The sequence below is a fragment of the Nothobranchius furzeri genome, chromosome 9 (assembly GCF_043380555.1).
Source record: "Nothobranchius furzeri strain GRZ-AD chromosome 9, NfurGRZ-RIMD1, whole genome shotgun sequence".
Taxonomy (NCBI): Eukaryota; Metazoa; Chordata; class Actinopteri; order Cyprinodontiformes; family Nothobranchiidae; genus Nothobranchius; species Nothobranchius furzeri.
Window position 1 is genome coordinate 40735305 of NC_091749.1, and position 22871 is coordinate 40758175.

At 43.1% G+C, this 22871-nt stretch overlaps 1 long non-coding RNA gene across 1 annotated transcript; it reads right to left on the bottom strand.

Moving 5' to 3' along the window:
• Positions 1-7150: 7150 nt before the first annotated feature.
• On the bottom strand, positions 7151-9953 carry LOC129153287 (uncharacterized). Its single transcript, XR_008559469.2, has 3 exons — positions 7645-9953; positions 7296-7566; positions 7151-7214 (listed from the first exon to the last, which is right to left on the bottom strand). It is a non-coding gene; the product is annotated as an uncharacterized lncRNA (long non-coding RNA).
• Between the last annotated feature and the right edge of the window lie 12918 nt (positions 9954-22871).

Sequence of the window (22871 nt, forward strand, 5' to 3'; positions counted from 1 at the left end):
TGCCTCTCCGTCAGCATCCACCTCTGGAGGCCGCTGCGCGCTGGGATTGGCTGGAGGCTGAACTGCTCTGACGGGCCTCTAATCAGCTAATTACTCGCTCGTTTCTCCCTCCAGAAAACATTCAGAGTGAGGTAATGTCCAACCCTTGTCCTGCCTGCAAACACCTTCAGCTGCATCAAAGCGCCGCCGAGGTACATTAGAAGATTGAACAATTGTGTTTTCACTCTCTTATCTGCAGCAGAGATAACAGCAGACAGACAACTCTTTGATGTCAAACGCCTCAAAACGCTTTCTGACTTTTAAAATAGTGGCTCCGGGTCGTTTAGAAATCAATCTGCTCATCATTTACATTTTAATATGAATTCTCATACTAAGGGCACACCAGCGCCATTAAAGTTTACGAGCAAGAATTGCACACAAACCATATAAAAGTGTAATGAGTTGGCAGATGAGGCTATAAGTTAATTGGCTCTATGCTTAATGTGGACTAATGCTGTTTTAAGACCCGGAAAAGCCGGAGGGCAGCAGTACATCTGAACCAGCGATAAAATAAAATATTTTAAAAATATACATTTATTCATGTTTTTGGTTTCTGATTTCACATTTTCTTTCAAAAGGACCACACCGCAGTTTTTGTTGAGCAAACCTCATCTAATTTCCTCTATCACTAAATTACCCACGTTTTTGAATTAACAAAGGCAAGTGTGTGTAAAAAAACACCTTCAGAGTAAAAGACACTTTCTGAAAACATGTTTCATATAAATAAATAAATAAATAAATAAGCGATTCCACAGATTGATTTTTTTCTTCTTGAGCCATAAGCAGCACCTGGATTTGTGGTTTAGATGATGTGCAACATTTGGCGACCTCCAGCTGATTGAAGCGCTGTTGCGGTCCGCCCACCTTCTCCTCCACCTGCTTGTCTCTCATCTCTTTATCTCACCTGTCACCCTCCCGCGTTGATAAAGAACTTTGCTTCAGAGAAATCTGTCTTTTGCCTCCACAGCCTCGTTTTCTTGTTTTTATTATTTGAGGGTAATTTAAATGTAGCCAGGCCTGAGGGAGCCTGTTGGGGCTCAGATTAAATTGAATTGAAGCCTCCAGTGCCTGCTGCTTTAGATTTATTGCACGTGCTGTATTATTGTATTTTTATTTTAAAGTCAATGATTATTACAGCAGAAGTTTTTCCATATATTTAAGGGCCTTAGACTCGTCAGACTTAAATAATATTTAAAATTATATTTATTTAAATAAAATGATTATAAACCTCTATTATAAACATTTTCAGGAATAATTGCCATTAAAAGATGGTGCTTTGTAAAAATTTGTTCATTTATCTTAAAGACATGCAACTTCATGACTAATCAATCGTTAAAACATATTTACTAATCTGCAAACCAACCAACTTCAGCGTGCCCCACGTGTGCTTAACAAACAGTAACGGATGTGGTTGCACACTGACTGATGAAAAGATATATCATTTTATTTTCCACAATAACAGTGACAGAAAATCTGTTGCAAAATTCTTTTTCAGCGTTTGTTGCTTCAGTCGTTTTGACTTTGATTGAACAGATGCTTGTTTCGGTTTGTTTCTCTTGGCAACAGTTTAGTTAGGGATTGAAAGCTGTGTCTCCCTTTTTCTTCACAGCAAAACGATCACCTGGATTATAATAAAAGCTTTGAAAATCTTTTAATTTGGATCTAATCTGACGTGAATCTACTTTGCCTCCTTTTCATTCTTTCTGTCTCATTAACACCTCCAACACACACACACACACACACACACACACACACACACACACACACACACACACACACACACACACGCACGCACGCACACACACACACACACACACACACACACACACACACACACACACACACACACACACACACACCCTGGCCACCTTTCACACTGTGAGAGGACAATCAGTTCAAAGAAGCCGCGTTGAGTTTATCGAGGAGTTATACGTCAGTAAAGTCAGTGGCCAACCGGAGTTTACTGAAACATTACAGAGCTTATCAGTAATTACAGGCATATTTTTCAATCATTACCATGGCTCTGAGGCAGCGTGCCCCAAACCAGGTCTGCTCTGATGTTCTCTGGTCCTTCCACTGGTCACAGTTTCCCACTGATTCTAGGTAACTGATAGGAAATGAGCTGAAGATTCGACACAAAAGACCTGAAACTTTAAATAAGAAGAAAAATGAAGTCAATCTTCAGACAAACTGACTGATTTATATTTTACTGATTCTTTGCTTGGCGGTTGGACGGTGTGTGTGCTCATTCCTGTGACTTTATTTCCTCCCTGCATGTTGTGACACATAAAGCTTTCATGAACCCTGCCGTCCAGCTTTCCCAGCATGTCCTACAGCCACAGCACTGGGCTTCAGCAGTGATAAATGATCTGAGTGCACAATGGGTTTTCTGTGATGTGAACATCAGCTCTCCATACTCCTGGCAATTAGACTAATTCCCACAGAGCTAAACGTGTGATAAATCAGCTTGCTTTCTGCCAGACCTTGGGACCAAAATTAGCGTTGTCTCATTATTGAGATAAAGTGTAATTTATTAGAGTTTTACTTCTCTTTTCAGTCCCACCTTGTCCTCAACATTTATTAACCAATATTGAGCTATGCCATATGACATCTAGCCCACTGGACATGAATCTCTGTCTGCTTCTTTGGACCTTTCCCACTCCCCTCTCGTCAGACGAGCTTGGGCATTTCCATGAGCTGCAGGCAAAGAAAGGGTAAACGGCTGCTTTTAATCACAAGTAGCAACAACCAAGTGCAGCTGGGGGCATGAGGTATCTTTAGAAAGGTTGGACAAAAAATATGGATTAGTGCGAAAACATTTACATTTTTTATTATCTCTGCTAGAAAATACAGCACAAAATTGTTGTGATCCTTATAGTGGCAGAACATTGTTTATTTACAAGTAAAAACAATGCGTTGAGCTTCTATAAACATTTTTAGGGCTCATAACTGACCCAGGAGCCCTGATGAATGACCAAATTAAAATCCATGAATAAGCTTTACAATGAAAATGTGCAAGTATGTGTGTGTGTACTTGTTTAACTATCCTACATAGGATTAAAACTGGCATATTCACTAATTTCCTGAAGACTGATGGGCCTTATTAGGACCAAAACCCAGTCCAGTAGACCCCCTGTTTCACGCTTAGGGGTGAGGTTTAGCAGCAGTGTTGGGAAAGTTATTTTTAAAAAGTAATTAGTTATAGTTACTAATTACTTTGTCAAAAAAAGTAACTCAGTTACTAACTGAGTTACGAGATTATAAAAGTAACTAATTACCAAGAAAAATAACTACTTAGTTGCTTTTTTCATTAAAGAAAGATGGGTTAATTGAACTTTCTTAATTTACAATAAATTACTACAATAGTAAAATATAAATGACTAATGACTGGAACATAATAAATTGTATGTCCAAATGTTATTATAAACCTTAATAATTTAAATAAATAAGCACTTAACAGGAGGACCTTCTAACAGTACACTTATCTAGACTATTAAAAGGTCACTGTGTGGTATTTAACAAGACCCCAATCAGCTAAAATTTAAAATTGCAAATAGAAACACCTGTAAAGGTTCCCGAGCCTTTAAATGGTCTCTCAGTCTAGTTAAATTACAGAAATGAATGTAATTTTGCACAGCATTTTTTCCAGCTTCACATAATTGTGTGTTTTAGTAGCATTTCTGTTGCTGCTAATCTAGTAATTGTTAAATAAATAAATAAATCCTTTAAAATGAAACTAGAAGAGGCACAAGCCTGATGGAGGACTTACATTTACTAACTTGGGTCAGAAGCAAACACAGAAGAGCTGAAGCTGGGTGGTAAACACACACAGGTAGTTCTGATAACACCTGAGCTCCATGATGTCTGAGACTGATGCATCAGTGTTACAGTGGGACTAAACATGATCAGAAATGGGTTACAGCTGGATGATCTAGGAAAGTAGAAGATCGTGACGTTTGAGCGGTGAACAGGTGAGCGGACCTTCAGGACGTCCCGCTGTCACGCTAAGGGCACGGCTGCAGATCCACACCTGCAGCTGTAGACCATTCATCACATCTTCCTCGTTCTTCACGGGCCGTGATGCACTTGGATGAAAACATCTACCTCTTTAGCTCATGATCAGCTGATGACAGCTTCAACACACCACACTGCTTAATGCACGCATTTTCTTATCAGTAACAGAAATGACGTTTTGATAAAAGAAGACAGTAATTAATTAGATTGCTTGTTACTGAAAAAAATATTTTTTTTAGTAACGCGGTTATTTAAAATTATGATTATTCCCATCACTGCTCTGTTGTGTGTACAGCATGCAGTGACAGAGACAGTGAGAACACTAAGAGTCTCCGCCCACCCGGCCAATCATCATCGTGTTTGTAAGTGTGTTACCGACACCTCTCTTTCCCTGGCTGCAGCTGAAGTGTGGCGGCCAGAAAGCCTCACACTGTTGCTCAACGTTCGACAAGCACATAGTAACGCACGACTTTCTGTCCCCAGTAACGGTAACGGTGTTGCAACGGCGGGAAAAGTAATTAGATTACCCAAAAAAAGAACGTCGTTAGTAACGCCGTTATTTTACATGGCGTTATTCCCATCACTGTTTGGCAGTAAAATGTGAATTGAGTTTTTGTAGTTTCTCATCTCTTCTAGTCTTCTTCTGCCTATCCGGGTCCGGGTCGCGGGGGCAGCATCCCAACTAGGGAGTTCCAGAACATCCTCCACCAGCTCCTCCGGGAGGACCCCAAGGCGTTCCCTGGCCAGTTCGGAGATGTATTTTCTGCAACGTGTCCTGGGTCGACCAGGGGGCCTTCTGCCGGCAGGACATGCCTGAAACACCTCCCTGGGGATGCGTCCATGAAGGCATCCTAACAAGATGCCCAAACCATCTCAACTGACTCCTTTCAATATGGAGGAGCAGCAGCTCTACTCCGAGTCTCTCCCGAATGTCAGAGATCCTCATCCTATCTCTAAGGCTGAGCCCAGCCACCCCGCGGAGAAAACTAGTTTTGGCCGCTTGTATCCGCAATCTTGTTTTTTCGGTCATTACCCAAATGAATTGTTACAGTTAGGTTTAGGAATACACTGAGTATGGTTAGGGTAAGGATTTGGGTTAAACAAATGCAGTTACTGAAATAAATGGAAGTCAACACAAAGTCTTAATAGAAAAACAAACATGTGTGTGTGTGTGTGTGTGTGTATTTGTGTGTGTGTGTGTGTGGGAGGGAGGGAGAGAGGGGGGCTTGAGAATGTGTAGGGAAGAAGGAGGAACGAGGACGTTGTCTTTCCAGCTGTTGAAGGGGTAAGTGCTAAGGAAGCCACTGTCATTGGTGTCATTGGTGGAGTGGTTGTTTGATGATAAACATGAAAGTAAATGTCCAAGAAAATCCTGGAAAGTTAGTTCTTCAACAACCTTCTGTGTTTTCCTTGCATCCACAAGGACATTGGCAGTTTCTCGGCCTAGCATTAGCAGTAGCTCAGGGTACCAATTGCACAGACTGTGGAGACAGCAGTAGCTCAGGCTGGGGCGTTAGCTGTAGCTCAGCCTATGGTGATGGCAGTGGTTCCGGCTAGGGTGATAGCAGGAGCTCAGGCTGGTGTTTGTAGTAGCTCAAGTTGGTGTTTGCAGTAGTTTGGTCTACTTGTCCTGTGGTTACCATTACCCTGTCCAGCGTTTATATATTGCTGACGGTTAAGTGGGTTGGAACCATCGACATAAATAGACTGGACATCTCCTTTCCATAGGCTCCAATATCACGTTTTTGTACTAAAATGGGAGGTGGTCACCACCGCCATTTTGACCGTGTCACAGGTTCCGTCAAGCCCAGACAATTCCAAAAAAGGGAAGAGAGGTGGAGCTGAGGGTGGGGCTGTATGGCTGGGATCAACTGACGACACCCGGTCGAACTAGCTACAAGCTAACCCAAAGCTAATGCGGAGGTGGGAGCTAAGCTAACAGAGGTAGCAACCTAACTACAACCAGAGTTAACTGCACAACACCAGAGCTTCTGAGTCAGAGATACGCCGGGCTGACCGCTGGGTAAAACCGGGTGGAACACAGAGGTCAGACAGAGATGCACCGGGCTGCGGGGAGGGGAGAATGGGTGGAAAACATCGGTCTCTCGAGAGCTCCACAAGCCGACAGTCGGAACCCAGCTCCACCAACATGTTATATTTCAACCCTCTTTCTAAAGTGCAGCATTATGTTAAATGCACTGGGTTTTACCCTATTAAATTTACATTTCATGGTTAAACAGTACATGTTAAAATCTAAGCTCAGCTCGGCAGTGACCTAAAATACATAAATATAATTTTACTTACCAAAAAAATGAAGTGGAGCCTCCTTGGACGCTCTATTAGTGCAATTAATGCCACAGCAAGTCATTTTGTCCAACAATTGCACAAATAATATCCAAAAAACAATACACAAACACAGAGACTCAAAATCCCGGAACAGTTTCCAAGCCAGACCGAGGCTCTACTGAGGCCTTTCCACGGAGCAAGCTCTGCGGTCACGTGGGTCTGAGGCGGCGGTCACGTGGGTCTGATGCTCATTAATTATACAGAATTTTAGGCTTTTAATACACTTAAACAGAAGAGTGAGAAAAAAATTCACCCCCCTCAGAGTTGTCATGAGTGTAAACTAGATCATTTAAACAAAAAACATGTTTTGGTACCAGGCCGTAAACATGTTTATTTCTGCTGTGAAATTGGTATTTTTAACATGGGAGTCAATGAGTATTTGCTCGCTTCTGACACCAGCCCTCAGCGGATGAGGGTGGAACTGCAATTTTAGGTACTTCCGGGTTGGGCCCAATTTTAGAGCAGCATTGTGGGGGCTTGGTTGGAACGTGCAGATGTAAACAGGCGTGGATTTCTTATTACATGTTGACATAAGCTTTTCTGTGAACCAACTGTCTTTCCCTTGCCTTTTCAAGATGACAAATTTAAATTGAAAGCAGTTAAGCTACAGCTCTGACTTTTTGGTATGCTACATCTTACCACCCAGGCGCCCTGTATTAAAAAGTGTGTTTTTGTCATGATCCCGAATGAGTGACTCTTAAGCAGACACAGCACACTCAGACTCAGAAACAAGTTTTACTTAAAACAGTTTATTTTCTTCTGGACCAGAGGAATCGAGAGACTAAGAGGAAGCAAGGATTCGAGGAGGATCGCCACTGGAAAAGGTAGGTATGGTAAGTATATTTAGAACCAAACTGAACGTTCTTTAGCAGGATTAATTGGAATCAATAACTCACTGGAGCTGCTGAGGGACCGGTCCTGAGAGAGAGGCAAGTATTCAGGATGGTTGAAGGTTGTGAGTTTTGCGGTGGGTTTGTGGTGTTTTCGTTCCACAGGAGAGCTGAGCGGCTTGGCAGAATCCAGTGCTGGAGCTATTGCAGCGGTGGAGAGAGGAGTGGCCACACCCGGGGAGACGGACACCCAAACCAGTGAAGACCTGGAGTAGAGAACTTGAATGTATGAACCGACAAGGAACTTCCTAGGTCTTCAAAGATGCGGAAGAGATTGCTGTGAGGAACAGAAAGAATCACAGGTAAGTACTTGGCACAAAGGGAATCATAACTAGAGAGCATGTGGTCAGTTTACCACTCCATAAACAGAATCAGCTGATGTCCATCTGGTGGCTCCAATCCTCCTAAGTACTGCTGCCTTGATGAGGTAATTGGCTCCAGCTGGGATCACTCAGCACCTGGGAAAGGAGAGGAACAGCTCCACCTGCTGGATCCTGATACTACCCCCCCTTAACGGTCGCCCCCAGGCGGCCGACCCGAAGAGGAGGCAGACTGCCTCTCAAAGTCAGTGATGAGATCAGGGTCCCTGATAACGGACTGGGGAACCCATGAGCGCTCCTCGGGACCATAACCCGTCCAATCCACCGAATACTGGAGGCCTTAGCCTCAACGACGGAAGTCCAGGATGCGGTGCACGGAGAACATAGGGCCTCCATCCACCATCCGAGGTGGTGGAGGAGGGTCAGGTGAGGGACACAAGGGACTAGAAGACACGGGTTGTATCCGGGAGACATGGAACACAGGGTGGACACGAAGGGACGTGGGAAGTCACAGGCGAATGGTCAAGGGGCTCAGAATGGCTATGATGGGAAAGGGCCCAAAAAACTTGGGGCGACCACTCAGCACCTGGGAAAGGAGAGAAACAGCTCCACCTGCTGGATCCTGACAGTTTCACTTGCTTAATCAATACATTTGCAGCGGTCTTTAGTAGGAATGATTGCTTTGTAAGTCTAAACTCAGGTGGTGGTGGGGGTGGGGGGTTGGAATCACCGGTGCACCTGTTTCAGGAACTAGATTTGAGCCCAATCACAGCTGAGCTTCAAACAACAGGATTTGGAGTCTTATTTCCTGATATTTGGACATCTCACCTCTGATTAGCTAACAGCAACACAACTCTACCACTGACTCCATTTGCCTTGCAACATTGGTGTTTTATCTCCACAAATAACACAAGCCTAGAGGAGTTTTGCTATTAATGAGAAGTTCTCTACTGTTTTCAGGACGCTAAACCACCGACAGCCTTCCCCATCGTGAGTGAAAAGGTGTAGGAGTCTATTTACGTGTTCAGCCTGCATGAAAAACTCAGGCACGGATTAAGCCTAGTGGCATGAGTGTCCACCCTGGGACTGTGAGATTGGGGTTTCAAATCCAGGTTGGTCATGCCAAAGACTTCATGGGACCCAATGCTTCCCCGCTTGACACTCAGCTTTAAGGAGCTGGATTGGGGGGTTAAACCACCAAATAGTTCCTGAGGGCTGCCACTGCTGCATCTCACCGCTCCCCACGGAGATAGGTCAAATGCGGAAATGTAATTTTCCCAGTGTGTGAAGATGACTAATTGGACTTTAGCTAAAATCAGAGGTAGGATAGTGTTCCACAGAACACTCCAAGATGAGACAAACCTTGTCCTAACTTTTGAGTCCTGATCACTTATCTAAGCTGACCAGTGCTGTCATGTTGTTTGATCTTCAGTCATTAATGACAGCTTAATAAAGATTTCACATCCCATAAACCAAGAGAAATGGAGAACAAATGCAACTGTCTGGGTTCAGAGTCTAAATTCAGGAATTCCAACCTCGTAATAGCTTACCTGTTTCCTTTTCTCTCCCCAGGTGGAAACAAAAGCGTCTTTTCAACATTATCCAGTCCAGTGTGACTTTTATAACCATTAAATGGGTCCTTCTATTTAACAGCCCCACATTTTACTGTCGCCATACAAGAGCCCCATTGTGCTTAGATATGATAGATAGGAGATAAAAAACACTTTATCAGCCACAACAAGGCCTCATTACTTTCACCCTCTTATCTTACTGTTCCTCTCCCTCGTGCATTATCTGGCCACTTATGAGGATATTCAAAGACATCAAGTGCTTTGAAGTTCTCCGTCTTCGGTTGAGTGTTTACGGTCTACTCTCTGTTCTCCCCTCTTTACAGATAAACTTTGAATCAACTCTACAGCATGCTATAAACTGAGTACATTTCCCACCACTGTGAGCTGTATCTTTTGGTCTAAAATTGCATCTAAATTTGCACATAATTGCCACTTTGCGGATATTGTTAATGGTTCATGATAGCTAGTCTTTAGAAGAAAATACCTGCTGTCAATAGCGCTCAGGTAATGTCATCACTCTGCCTAGTTTACCTGTGATTTACAAGTTAAATGGCTAAAAGGCTTTTGTCAAAACTTTCGATCCCCTTTTATCCAACATATTTTCTCCAAGCAAATCAAATAAATAAATCACACATAATAAAAAATGAAATAAATCTTTTAATTGGTATCTGGAACACAGTGTGAACTCTTCTATGCCTCTGATAGAACTATGGAACGGCTCATTACCTGTTAGCTCAGGCTGAACCGGTCCCAGCTCTTGAATGTTTCCCAAAACTCAGCACATCATCAGTGAACCAGAAAGCAAACAGAAAATCACAAACAGTCCTAATCTCACTGAACTGCACCAACTAAACTAAGTGGCAACAAACTGGAGCTATTGATTCATAAAAGGACAAGTAATGAAGTTAACACGGAGTTTACAAATTACATAAAAAAGACGTGTTGGAGCATTTCATAAATTAAAAAAATTATTTACGGTGCACTCTGCATCTAATTTGCTGATCTCTGACTGAATTACAGTGTTGGAACCAAGGATATGGATTTAAAATAATGGCGGTTCTAGGGGCGGGGCCACAGATGCATTGGCCCCTGTTGAAATCTGATTGACTCCCTGAAGTTCCCCTGATTTGTCACTCTTCATTGTAGGTGGCAGTTCCAAATCTAAACACTAGAGGTGCTAATTTCCAGAATAAAACCTTGTGTGAGGAATTCTTGGCCCCTCTATAAATACTGTGGCCCCTTCATGTCCCCGTACTCAAAACATTCCTAGATCTGCCCCTGGTCTCAACATCTGCCCTAACAATATAAGGAGACTGGATTAAATGAAATACATTAATAAGAACATTCTGCTGATAATATTACATTTGAAATAATGATGTTTCATCTGTAAAGTGATATCTAACTAGAATTTTACAAAAAAAAAAAAATTTAACTTTGAGCACTTCTTAAAAAAATAAACAGCTTTATCAGATCTGTGCTGATGTCCTACTGGGAAATAGCAGATTCACAACTGCATATTTTATCCTTATGAATAAACTAATTAAACTCTCCTAAAATGATCTCATATAAATTAAGAATTTACTCATCATTTGGAAGATTATATACAGTTTGACATCATGAAAGGTGAAGAATTTGTCCTTCTTGTGTCTTTAGGTGACAAGCCGAATAAAAATGAATTAGACCACCTTAAAGATTGAGCTGTTGTTTATTAGGAGGAGTGGCCACCCATTCAAACCAATTAGCACCCTGACAGAGAGGGATGGGCTCCATGACCTCTCCACCTTGGTGCACACAAACACAATAAACATCATGATGGGAGAGCAAAGAAAAGATGAGCAAATAACAGACATTATTCAAAACTGTGTCTGGTTTGAAAATGGAATGCAGAAGGTTAATTCTTTGATTCATGACGCATTTTGTGACTTCAACAGAGCTGTCATAGTTAAAACCTTTTAAAACTTACAAGTTTTAGCCATCCCAAATTCTGATCTTTATTAGGCTAGTAAGTTGAAATACTGTCTAGAATATTCTAAAAGAATAAAAGGTATTGTGTGAAATAGCTCATCTTATTATCACCAATATTTAATTAAAACACATTAATCTTAAATTCACAACATAAATGTACTTTTTGCCATTCCCTTTAGATAAGTGATTGAACCTGTGCAGCTACATGTATTTGTCTAATTATTTTTCTGTTATTATTTGCATTATTTTGATCATATATTTCTTCATATTTGGAATAAAAAGTATTGCTAATGTGATATCTGTTATTACTACAATAATCCAAGCTGTTGATGAACCTATGATCATGCTTGTTTAAGGTAAAAAAGAAGAATAATGATTTTTTAATTTCATTTAGGACCAGGAATAACCGAGCACTTCGCTCTCAGACTGCAGGTTTACTGGTGGTTCCCAGAATATCTAAAATTAGGATGGGAGGCAGATCTTTTAGTTATCAGGCTCCTCTCCTGTGGAACCAGCTCCCAGCCTTAGTCCGTGAGGCAGACACCTTGTCTAATTTTAAGACTAGGCTTAAAAATTTTTTATTTGATAGGGCCTGTGGTTAAAATCTGATGTTAGCCTGGATCTGGATAAGTGGGGGAGCAGAGGGAGGTGGAGTGTACAGTTGGTAAAGACGGCTCTCCCTTGCCCTGCCTCCAACATGCCTCCATCTAAAAAGGCTAGGTTATCCAGAGTTATCTCTGTAGTTACCGTAAATCCTCTAATACAGGCCCGGGCCTGTATTTGACTCAAGTTCATCAAGCTCCAGGCCTTTATAGGAAGGAGGGCCAGTATTAGAGGCAGGCCTCTATTTCTATTTGAGCAAAATCAACTAATGGTTCGCTGGAGTTTTTGACAATTAATATTGCACCCACATTTTCAAAGTTAAACACATTTCTTTTAACAACGGTAGTTTCTGCTTCAGCCCTCTCCCCCCTCCCCCTGTGCAGCGGCCGCAAACTCACTGATGCGCCTGCAGCCTCTCGGAGTTCCTGCTGTTCTAAACATTAAAATAATTATTTAATTTTCTGTTCCTCACTTCTGATTACCTTCAATGGTGTCTGTTTGGTGCAACCAGCAGGTACAAAAACTAACTTGTTTTTATTTGACTATTTTTCTGTCCTGTCTGTTTATTATCTTCCTGCATCTCCTCTCAATCCTAAAGAGAAACTGCTACCTGGGTTCAGATATATTCACCTTATGAGTTACCTTTGAACTGCAGTTCTAAAAGATCTACCGACCGCAAAAACAGCGGAGTGCTCGCTGCTTGCCGGCCGCATCAGTGATCGGTGCGTCACCGGATGACAAGTTGATGCGCCCCGCTCCACAGCGAAACGCATCAGGCGCAAATAAAAAACAGAAAACATCAAAGGAAATGAACCGACATGAACGATCGCGTGTTAAATAATTTGGCAACACCTGATTGTTACTGTGGCCATGCTCAGGAGGCAGATTACCGACCGCAAAAACAGCGGAGTGCTCGGTGCTGGCCGGCCGCATCAGTGATCGGTGCATCACCGGATGACAAGTTGATGCGCCCCGCTCCACAGCGAAACGCATCAGGCGCAAATAAAAAACAGAAAACATCAAAGGAAATGAACCGACATGAACGATCGCGTGTTAAATAATTTGGCAACACCTGATTGTTACTGTGGCCGTGCTCAGGAGGCAGATTACCGACCGCAAAAACAGCGGAGTGCTCCCTGCTTGGCGGCCGCATCAGTGATCAGTGCGTCACCGGATGACAAGTTGATGCGCCCCGCTCCACAGCGAAACGCATCAGGCGCAAATAAAAGACAGAAAACATCAAAGGAGATGAACCGACATGAACGATCGCGTGTTAAATAATTTGGCAACACCTGATTGTTGCTGTGGCCGTGCTCAGGAGGCAGATTACCGACCGCAAAAACAGCGGAGTGCTCCCTGCTTGGCGGCCACATCAGTGATCAGTGCGTCGGAGGACAAGGTGATGTGCCCCGCTCCCCAGCAGCGAAACACATCAGGCACAAATAAAAGACAGAAAACATTAAAGGAAATGAACTGACATGAACGATCGCGTGTTAAATTAGTTTTTGAGGTGGCGACACCTGATTGTTACTGTGGCCGTGCTCAGGAGGCAGATCTACCGACCGCAAAAACAGCGGAGCGCTCCCTGCTTGGCGGCCGCATCAGAGATCGGTGCGTCGGAGGACAAGGTGATGCGCTCCACAGCAGCGAAACACATCAGGCGCAAATAAAAGACAGAAAACATTAAAGGAAATGAACCAACATGAACGATCGCGTGTCAGTACCGACGCTCTGGCACAGCGCGTTGCCCCCCCGAGCGCAGGGGCTTGTCACCTGCTGACAGCAGGCTGCTGTCTTTTCTGAGGACTGCATCTTGCCGGTCATTATCACGTGACAGCGACTAGTCGACGACAGGCATGAAAAGTCACTATAGTGAAGTCGACTAGTTCATACAACCCCTATTGCTCCCCAGTGTTCTGCAGCGCACATTCTCTTTGAACTTGATATCAAATTTTCGCCTCCTCTTCGTCTCCGCACGGTTAAAGTTACCCTCGCGGTCTATCACTGGCAAATCAAAAGTGAGACGATGACACAACCGCCCCCGTACTTGCTTGTTACCACATTCCACCCGGCCACAATAAGAGACCGGCCATTATTCACCTCCGCCGACTCAGACACCGGCCAAAATTGAAGACCCGGTCTTTAATTGAATACCGGCCTGTATTAGAGGATTTACGGTATGCTGCTATAGGCTTAGACTGCTGGAGGACATACTGACCACTTTTCACACTCTAATACTTTCTTCTACAATCTACACTTTAACTGTATTATTTTCTGCAATTTCAGCTGTTAACTTTATTTTTTCTCAAAGTTTTTTTCTCCCTAGAAGAAGCTACAATGATGTTCTGCTGAGCTGTGGTGGCCTCATGGAGGGGGCCATCGTCTAGCACACTGCTGCTAACTGTCAGACTGGTCGGCTGGATAAGGGAGTTGAGCTGTGGCTAGCGTGGCTTTACCAACGCAGAAGTGCTAGCGTAGGTGAAACACCGGCTCGCGGTTTGATCTAGGAATTCCCCGAGCGTCCGACCGTCAATGAGGCGACACGGAGATGCTGGGTTTTCAAGAGGTAAGAAATAGAGCTTACTGTGAGTAGACAGTTCGTCGGGTGGGTTGGTAGAATACTCTGATCACGGATTAGAAGAAACGATGACTGAGTGGTGAGCTGGGGAGGCGACTTCTGTATATAGTCGCAGTTGGTGACGTAGGTGTGACGTGGAGGGAATCCCCGCGAGGAGCATGCTGGGAGTTGTGGTCCAGGGTGGAGACCGGCTAGATGGAAGAGGCTGGTCTGGGGACTTGGGCTCTGACAGGACCCCCCATCCAGGGACGGCTCCTGAAGTCCCAGGGCAGCCCTGGCGGTCCCAGAAGTCCGAGATAAGGGAAGGGTCCAGGATGGAGCGGGCTGGTTCCCAGGAGCGCTCCTTGGGGCCGTAGTCCACCCAGTCGTAGAGGTATTGCCATCCTCGACCTCTGCGGCGACCGTCCAGGACGCGTTGGACGGTGTAGATGGGCTCACCGTCGAGGAAGCGGGCAGGCGGCGGTGCCGGAGGCGGTAAGAGGGAAGATTCCACATAGGGCTTGAGCAGGGAGGTGTGGAAGGTGGGATGAATGCGGAGACTCGCCGGCAACCGCAGCCGGTACGAGACTGGGTTGATGACCTTCTGTACTGTGTAAGGCCCGAGGAACCAGGGAGCAAGCTTCTTGGATCCAGCACGGAGGCAGAGGCCCACGGTGGACACCCAGACCTTACCCCCAGGAACATAGGAGGGACCCGGACTTTGTCGGCGGAGATGTTGGTGAGCGTAACGGGCATTAGCCCGGGTGATGGAAGCTCGTGCCTTGATCATGGCGTTCTTGCAGCACCTCACTAGGGATTGCGTGGCAGGAACAGCAACTTCGGGCTCCTGGTGGGCGAAGACTGGGGGCTGGTAGCCATAGCAGACCTCGAAAGGGGACATGTGAGTGGTCGAGGAGGTGTGTAGATTGTAGGACAACTCTGCCCAAAGGAGGTATTTAGGCTACTGCAAGGGTTGAGCCAAGACAAAGCACCGGAGGTACCGACCCAGCTGTTGGTTAACCCGTTCCGTCTGACCAATGGTCTGCGGGTGATATCCTGAGGATAAGCTGACCGATGCTCCCATTAGGTGGCAAAAGGCTTTCCAGAATCGGGCTGTAAACTGGGGACCCCGGTCAGAGACCACATCGACAGGGAAGCCGTGGAGGCTTACCACGTTCTCCAGGATCAGTTCCGCAGTGCGTCGGGCCGAAGGGAGACCCGGAAGGGCGATGAAGTGGACCGCTTTTGAGAAACGGTCTGTGACCGTGAGAACCGTATTGAGGTTGTTGACTGGCGGGAGTCCCGTGACAAAATCCAGGCCCACGTGGGACCAGGGACGGCTGGGCACCTGGAGTGGTCTGAGAACCCCAACAGGGGCCTAGCTGGGTGTCTTTGAGCGAGCGCAGATGTCACAGGCGCTAGTGTATTCCTTAATGTCCTTAGTCATGTGTGGCCACCAGAGAGCCCGCTGGAGGAACTTAAGAGTCCGAGAGAACCCCGCATGGCCTGACATGCGCGGCGAGTGGGCCCAGGAAAGTGCCTTGCTGCGGCAGGACGTAGGGACATAGAGACGATTAGTGGGAGTCTCTGGAGGTGCGGGGTCGTCCCAGAGGGCGTGCTGAATAGTCTCCTCCAACTGCCACCTCAGGGGGGCCAGGAATCGGTGATCGGTGTGGGCTCAGACATGGGCGTGGAGTGTGAGAACTGACGGGAGAGGGCATCCGCCTTCTGATTCTTGGTTCCGGGGAGGTAGGCGAGATGGAACTCATAGGGCTCGAAGAAGAGGGCCCAGCGGGCCTGGAGAGGATTAAGCTGCTTGGCGGAGCGGATGTGAGTCAGGTTATGATGGTCTGTCCAAATCGTGAATGGCTGGGTAGCGCCCAGAAGCCACCGTCTCCATTCTTCCAGCGCCCATTTCATGGCCAGCAGCTCACGATCGCCCACGCCATACTTCTGCTGAGTGGTGGAAAACTTCCTGGAGAAGTAGGCGCAGGGATAGAGTCTGTCGTCGGGCCCGCCTTGGGACAGGATGGCACCGGCGCCGATGTCCGAGGCATCAACCTCAACCACAAAGGGTATAGTGGTATCTGGATGGCGGAGGACGGGGGCAGACGTGAACCGAGTGACCAGATGGTGGAAGGCTGGAATGGCATCCGGATTTAGACGAAACAGTTGGCCGGGCGGGCTTGGTCCGATGAGTGAGGTGAGAGGTGCCACAATGGTGCTGAAGTTCTTTATAAAACGGCGGTAAAAGTTGCAGAAACCCAGAAAACTCTGCAGTATTTTCAGGCTTGTCGGAAGGGGCCAGTCAGCGACCGCCTGGACCTTCTAAGGGACCCTTAGAAGGTCCAGGGCTTAGTAAGGGTCCATGGTTATACCTTTATCCGAAATCATGAAGCCCAGGAATGAGATGGTCCTCTGGTAGAAAGAGCATTTCTCGGGCTTACAGAGGAGCCGGGGTCAGAGAGTGTGTGTGTGTGTGTGTGTGTGTGTGTGTGTGTGTGTGTGTGTGTGTGTGTGTGTGTGTGTGTGTGTGTGTGTGTGTGTGTGTGTGTGTGTGTGTGTGTGTGTGTGTGTGTGTGTGTGCTCTGTCTTCTCGATCCCCAGTGAGTCGTGGTGGATGGCTGCCTATACTGAGCCAGGATCCTCTGGAGGTTTCTTCCTGTTAAAAGGGAGTTTTCCTCTCCACTGTCGCTATATGCTTGCTTAGTATGAGGATTGCTGGGTTCCTTATATAGGAAACATTTTTTTTTTGATTGGCTTAATGAACTGACCTGGATTGGAATGTTTATTATCTGAAGTGCCTTGAGATGACTCTTGTCGTGATTTGGCACTATATAAATAAAATTGAATTGAATTGAATAGTTTAAAGATCATTTCAGCCATTGAATAAAACATTTGATAAGATACTAATCAGTGCCAGCAGTTACCGAAACACAGATTTTCCACCCTTGGTGGCTTTGGTTGTTTTAAACCTTCGGAGCAGCCAGAATCAGGAGGTTTAAACTGCAGATTATTTCAGATTATGTTAATCAGACAAGCTTTGAATCAAACATTACCTTGCTTTTGCCAAGGAACTAGCCCAAAGGTAGATGACCTTGGTAAAAGTTAAGGTGCAAACTCAAGTGTGAAACAACTACAAAAAGCACTCCATTTAAAGGAGACATAACATAACTGGAGACCCATAACGCTCCTATGTAATGATACTAAATTACTGGCCCGTGTATATGCTAACCGCTTAAACAATTGTTTATAATGGGTGAATATCAGTCAGCCTTTGTAAAGGGTAGAAATATACACAATCATATTCGGTGAATCCTTGATATGCTTGATTATAACGAGCTGATAGCATCTGAAAGCTTGATTTTGTTTCTAGACTTCTGTAAAGCCTTTGATACGGTTGAGCATCCCTTTCTGTTAGATACACTACATCACTTGGGTTTTGGGGACAAAGTTTGCAAAATAATAAGAATGTTTTATTCCGACATATCTAGTTGTGTCTCTCTTAATCCAGGAATGACCAACAGATTTGAGGTTGAAAAAGGTATTCGACAGGGATGTCCGATCTCCGCCAAACTGTTCATACTGACCACACAGTTGTTAGCGCTTGCAATCCTAAAAGACCAACATTTAAAAGGCACAAATATTTTTGATAAGGAATTTAAAATAAGCCAATTCACTGATGATACGGACCTATTTCTAAAGGATAAATCTATGGTAGTGCACGCCCTCAACACCACCTCGTTATTTTCCCAGGCTTCAGGACTGTCTTTAAATATCAACAAGTGTGAATTACTTCCGGTTCATTCATGCAATGAATCGGAGATAGATTCAATAAGGGTGGTAACCGAAGTGAAATATCTAGGTATAGTTATGACCAAAAACACAATAAGGAGAGAAGAAATAAACATCTCTAGTTGTATATCGAACATGAAATTTTCTCTCAGTAGAAGGCTAACATGAGTCCTAACTATTTTTGGAAGAGTCATTCTCTCTAAAGCAGAAGGAATCTCTAAATTAATATACCCCTGCCATTCTCGCTATATTTCTCCCAAAAATATTAAGAAAGCTAGCTCCATAATTTTTCAGTTTCTCTGGAGAAACAAAACTCATTATATTAGAAGGTCCCAATTAGTAAAGGACTACAACAAAGGTGGTGTTAAAGCCCTAGATTTTGAATCCTTAGTTGGAACCTTTAAAGTTAATTGGCTCAAAGCTTGTTTAACTCAGTCTGATTCTATGTGGTTCCATATACCCAAATCTTTATTTAAGAAATTAGGAGGATTGGAATTTTTGGTAAAATGTGATTTCCAGATCAACAAAATTCCAATGAAACTTTAAAACTTGCATAGACAAATTCTTTTGTTTTGGAAAATGGCATTCACGCACAATTTTTCTCCCCACATGTCAACATTACGGAACAACAGAGTAGTTATGGTTAACGGAAAGTCCCTTTACATTAGAAACTGGCATGAGAAAGGCATTCTGTTTATGGACTCAAATGGGAATTTCCTTGATGTTAAATCATTTTCACAAAAATTTAACTTTAACTGTCATCAAAAAGAATTCCATAAAGTTTGTAGAGCTGTCCCAGCGGCGCTACAGCTCCTAATACATAATAATATGTTACATTCTAAGGTTTCACCAACACTACCTAATCTTAAAATAGGTGAATTTAGGCTACTGGACAGTAAATTGGGAAATAAAATCATTAATGCAAATTTTAAAGCTATTCTATATCAAGGTTTTACTGCTGGAAGGTTTTTACAAGCCCTTAATAGGGACCAATCCTTTATGGAAGAAGCCTTTTCTAAATTTGTGAAGTGGCCAGTTGCACCCAAAGTCAGAGAAACACATTTTAAAGTAATCAATAATGTTTACCCAGTTGCTGATTTTCTAGAGAAAAGGTTCAAATTTGAAAGTATGCAGTGTACCTTTTGTGACTCAGCCTGCGAGACATTACATCATCTCTTTTTTTGGTGTCCAATATAAACTAATTTCTGGTTGCAAATATATAATTGGATTTCACTAAAAATTAATAATATTCCAAGATTTGAAGTTGATCATATTATTTTCTACATGGATAATCGGCCTCCCTTTGTTAGTGATTCTCCTTGGGAAATACCATATTCACTGTAGCAAGTGGAAAAACCTATTACCCTCCTTTGCCAGATTTATAAATGACTTTAAACAATATTTTTCCTCGCTTAAGCGTCTAAAATCAGGCCGATTTGCTACAATTTATGACAAAATCTCATCTCTCCTGGTCTTAGACTATTAGGCTCTTATCTTCTGTGCTCCAGGACTATATTTTTATCTGCAGGAGTATTATTTGGATGTTGTGTTTGCATTAACCCCCTGTCTTCATTTTTGTTATGTTCCATTTGTTTTCACAAATCTATTTTATGTTGTACATAGATGCTGTCATATTATTCATGAAGTTGTTAGTTTTGGCCGTTGTACTGACGTGACTGTAATCCTCAACGAGAATATGTATCTTGTTCAATTAGAAATAAAAAAAAACATAATAATAAAAAAGTAACGACACGCCCCCCCAAAAAGCGCACTTTCTCCATATATGGGCATGTGTCCGGGAAGCAACGTTGTACGGCACAGGTAGAAATAGAACAAAGGGGCCCATTTAACTGAGCCTGGCGTGTAGCGCAGTGGCTAAACCTGTACCCTTAGCTACAGGGGATCGGGGTTCGATTCCCCAAGCGCCGCCGATGATTGGAACTGGGCTTAAGCAGCAATCCTTGCTGGCGGGATGGGTGCTAGTTAGATAGGTTGAAATAAAGCCCATCCTGCTAGCACTGGTTGCTGCTGAAGCTCGATCCATAGGCGCCAGGTTTGTTTTATTACACTTTTATCTCTAATGCTTTTTTCACACCTCAATAAACAACATGTCTCAAGCATGGCCGTAGGAACACACAGGGATTTTTTATGCACAATATTAACAAAAATATACATCTCAAACTGCCGTCATGGTTTTCAGTCAGACTAAATGTAATGATGACCACAAACAATCGTGCAGCTCAGCTTGTTTACCAATGATCATGAGAAAAAGAAGCAGGATGAGTGTTGATCAACAGAAAACATGAAGGTAACCAGGTGGAAAAACTTACCTTTATTTACATTCTTCTTCGAAAACCTGCTAAACTTATTTTTACCTCGTCTCACAGTTTAAGTCGTTTCTGTTCCTTGACGACACGTTTTGTTTTCACTGTTTAGCGATCTCATTTAGCAAGCCAGTGTAACATTTAATCACACTTTATTCGTTATTTTTAACTATAGCAATAGATTGTTTCCGAGTTGAAAATGTATTATTACTAGTTTGCCATCCAAATGAACTCTTCAGATATCAGAGATATAAGTCTTCCAAGGACAAATGATGCAACCTTTGCTACAACTCCTATCTACAAATACACTCTTCCTGCAGAAACTATTTTCTTATTTGCAGAAACGTATTAATTACAGTATCCGGCTCTCTAAATAGCAGTATGTATTCAAGGAATAAAATTAATGACATCAACAATTTTAAAACAGATTATTTGTTTCTGGGAAGACTGTACTTGTAAAATCAGTTTAAATGTCTGGATATAAAAAAAGTTTTACAAATAACAGCTATAATTCAAGTATATAAAATGGGTTTGTCAATATTAATTCCAACTAGTGCAGTTGTTATTTAACTTAAATATAATTTCTACTGGTACCAAGATAATTTTATTTTCAACGACTAGTAATAATACATTTTCAACTCGGAAACAATATATTATTGCTATAGTTAAAAATAACGAATAAAGTGTGATTAAATGTTACACTGGCTTGCCAAATGAGATCGCTAAACAGTGAAAACAAAACGTATCGTCAAGGAACAGAAACGACTTAAACTGTGAGATGAGGTAAAATTAAGTTTAGCAGGTTTTCGAAGAAGATGTAAATAAAGGTAAGTTTTTCCACCTGGTTACCTTCATGTTTTCTGTTGATCAACACTCTTCCTGCTTCTTCTTCTCATGATCATTGGTAAACAAGCTGAGCTGCGCGATTGTTTGTGGTCATCATTACATTTAGTCTGACTGAAAACCATGACGGCAGTTTGAGATGTATATTTTTGTTAATATTGTGCATAAAAAATCCCTGTGTGTTCCTACGGCCATGCTTGAGACATGTTGTGTTTATTGAGGTGTGAAAAAAGCATTAGAGATAAAAGTGTAATAAAACAAACCTGGCGCCTATGGATCGTGCTTCAGCAGCAACCAGTGCTAGCAGGATGGGCTTTAGTTCAACCTATCTAACTAGCACAGATCCCGCCAGCAAGGATTGCTGCTTAAGCCCAGTTCCAATCATCGGCGGCGCTTGGGGAATCGAACCCCGATCCCCTGTAGCTAAGGGTACAGGTTTAGTCACTGCGCTACACGCCAGGCTCAGTTATAAGGGTCCCTTTGTTCTATTTCTACCTGTGCCGTACAACGTTGCTTCCCGGACACATGCCCATATATGGAGAAAGTGCGCTTTTTGGGGGGGGGCGTGTCGTTACGTTTTTTATTATTATGTTTTTTTTTATTTCTAATTGAACAAGATACATATTCTCATTGAGGATTACAGTCACGTCAGTACAACGGCCAAAACTAACAACTTCATGAATAATATGACAGCATCTATGTACAACATAAAATAGATTTGTGAAAACAAATGGAACATAACAAAAATGAAGACAGGGGGTTAATGCAAACACAACATCCAAATAATACTCCTGCAGATAAAAATATAGTCCTGGAGCACAGAAGATAAGAGCCTAATAGTCTAAGACCAGGAGAGATGAGATTTTGTCATAAATTGTAGCAAATCGGCCTGATTTTAGACGCTTAAGCAAGGAAAAATATTGTTTAAAGTCATTTATAAATCTGGCAAAGGAGGGTAATAGGTTTTTCCACTTGCTACCTTTGACATTTGAATCGATTCGGTACTAATTCCCGGTACCTAGGAATCGATACCGGTACTTAACGGTACCAATTTTCGATACTTTTGAGTGTTTAATATTTAAATTCTCTTTTATAATTAAATATATATATTTCTCAATATATAACCATATTTGATAAATATCACGATAAATAACATACAACTGTTTGTTTTTCTAGATTGTTTTAATATCGTCCTTGTAGTTTTATAAGCTGATAGTTAAACTGAAGCAAACATCTTTACTGGGAACTAAATTTACTGTGTATCTTCATTCCTTTTGCCATCTTTTTCATTTGATTTGTCCTACTGGGAAGCTAGAATTTCTGAGGAGAAAGCGAACGCACCATTAGCTGATAACAATGGTGGCAATGGAAGCTAACATATCAAGCTAACGTTATCTTAAACAGTTTATTCATTGGAATTTTGTTGATCTGGAAATCACATTTTACCCTTTTTTACACATTTTAAGCCTGGTTTATGCTTCTCCGTCAGCTCCGCAAGGGACAGACAGGCACGGATTGATGGAAGCATTTTGCTCTCATACTTCTCCGTCTCCTGGAGAGTGTTGCAAAGCAATTGCCCGGCAGGACAACAGAGGGCATAGCGC